Source organism: Schistocerca americana, chromosome 1 (genome assembly GCF_021461395.2).
Source record: "Schistocerca americana isolate TAMUIC-IGC-003095 chromosome 1, iqSchAmer2.1, whole genome shotgun sequence".
Classification (NCBI taxonomy): Eukaryota; Metazoa; Arthropoda; class Insecta; order Orthoptera; family Acrididae; genus Schistocerca; species Schistocerca americana.
The window spans coordinates 166,092,563-166,095,126 of NC_060119.1; the positions used below are offsets into that span (position 1 = coordinate 166,092,563).

Sequence of the window (2,564 nt, forward strand, 5' to 3'; positions counted from 1 at the left end):
CTATTTAAAATTAAACAGGTTCAGATGTGAACACTTAAAAAATAATTTTAAAAAAACTACTCCTGAACAGGCCATGAAGGGCCAACGGCACCGACCGGCCGCCGTGTCATCCTCAGCCCACAGGCGTCACTGGATGCGGATATGGAGGGGCATGTGGTCAGCACACCGCTCTCTCGGCCGTATGTCAGTTTCCGAGACCGGAGCCGCTACTTCTCACTCAAGTAGCTCCTCAGTTTGCCTCAGAAGGACTGAGTGCACCCAGCTTGCCAACAGCACTCGGCAGACCGGATGGTCACCCATCCAAGTGCTAGCCCAGCCCGACAGCGCTTAACTTCGGTGATCTGACGGGAACCGGTGTCACCATTGCAGCAAGGCCGTTGGCGTGCACTATACATACTGTTTGTAAATCACTTGATTGCTGCACTGCTTACTTCTGAACTGACAGAAATTGGGTGACTTCAGACAGTTAATGCTTTGTATCTAACCACTCTGATAATAAAAACAACACACACCGAGCGAGTGGCGCAGTGGTTAGACACTGGACTCGCATTCGGTACGACGACGGTTCAACCCCGCGTCCGGCCATCCTGATTTAGGTTTTCCATGATTTCCCTAAATGGCTCCAGGCAAATGCCGGGATGGTTCCTTTCAAAGGGCACGGCCGAGTTCCTTCCCCGTCCTTCCCTAATCCGATGAGACCGATGACCTCGCTGTCTGGTCTCCTTCCACAAAACAACCAACCAATAAAAACAACAACGACACTGTGTACAGCGCTATAGTAGGCCTTATGTAGTTACCGCTTTGTCGTGCTATCAATTAATTCATTTATCTGTCTCGAAGCGAGCAATTAAGCAATTTCTGGACTACTGCGGCAACTATCTGCAACTTGGAGGAGACATTTTCTTGCGATGTTAAGCTTTTGTTTTGTGTATGTCTCACTTGTCTCACTTTTATCAGCAGCGATGTACACGAATAAGCACAACATATATGTTTAGTGGATAGACTATGTGAGGAACCCGTAACCCCCACAGCATTAATGCTACTAATTGAGAAAAAATAGGTATCGATAACGTATTTAATCAATATTAGAATCTTACCAAATTTTGATAATAGCAATGATCTACTAAAAACAATTTGGTTTCATGGCTGAAACAGAATCGACTCGTTTATGTTTTACCCCTTAGAAAATTTAATTTTACCTCTCAGGGGTTAATTACCCCCAAGTTGGGAACCACTGTATTAGGTGAACACTAGGTTGGTACCCAAGTCCCGGCTAATTCGCACGATTCTCAGATTTTCTGAATTCCACTCTTTCACATGAATAACAGAGTAATCCAGGCAGTTGGGGTACACAGGCATCATCCTGGGAAGGACGGGGTAAGGGGGTGGGGTAAGCGGGAGGCTACAAGAAGGGCATCCGTCCACCCCTTAAATGAACCATAGTAAATCCTTTTATAATCATCCGACCCTGTGCAGATACTGGGCAAATGCACAAGAAGAAGTAGAAGAAGAAGAAAGTAGGCATGATCTTAATCAGACAGAGGAAATCTATAAAGTGCTATATCCTGACAAGAAGCCATCTTCACGACGGCGGTTTTCTCGTCTTCTTGTGATACTACAGAAAATTAAAAGTTTCAACCAAAGGCAACGCAATCATCGTACAACGTACGACTCTCACAGACGTACTGTCCTATATGTACCCATATTGTAAATATACAAACGATAGTGCAGTAATTTACATTCTGCATTGATGAGCAGCATTTCTACCTTCTCTTCGTTGATACCCATTGTACTCCTATAAACTTTTAACTGAAGACGGCTGATTAAGCGGACAGTGTCCTTTTTCCTTGTGTTTACATCTGTTTACTGTCAACGGCTGCAAGTGCACGAGTTTTGTTAACCCAGTCACCTGCGCTGTGTGCTACTACACGAGGGTTAAAGTCAGTTTTGTGTTGCAATTTTAATAACGCCACGGAATAAAAAATGTGGGTACTGATTAGAAAAGACGTACTGCTGTTCTGTATTCGTAACCAACAAAGTTACAAGAAAGGCAGTCAAGCTTGTTATATCCGCTGGTAGCTACGTAATATTTGTTTGATACGTCTCGATGGCTCAGTAGTAAACTGTCCAACTACTAATCCGAAGGTCTCGGTTTCGAAACTCTGTCAATCCTGTGATTTTGTCATGTATCATTTCATTCACCTCTGGAAATGATCGTTGATGTGAAAAATGGCGAGTTACGCCCCAGTTCGAAACCCACACTAATCTTAACAGAATTTTTATTGGTTTAAAATGTTCCTTAGAGAGTCTATTTTTAATTCATTCATATGATGTGTGCCAAAAATGTTACAATATGATAAAACCGGAATTTGCTGACTGCAAACGATGTTGTGCTATAATAGTCATCGACGGAATCGGGTCCTCTTAGTTTCGGATGCTATCACAGATGGCATTAGTATCAACTAAAATATTGTCCTCAACAACATTTCTCTTCGTGACATGATTCGATGGAGAACAGTCTGAAATCACGAGCTTGTCTCGTGTCTATTTATGGTGTCATTTCG

General features: G+C 43.2%; 1 pseudogene; it reads right to left on the reverse strand.

Moving 5' to 3' along the window:
* Positions 1 to 264: 264 nt before the first annotated feature.
* On the reverse strand, positions 265 to 382 carry LOC124558751 (annotated as a pseudogene).
* Between the last annotated feature and the right edge of the window lie 2,182 nt (positions 383 to 2,564).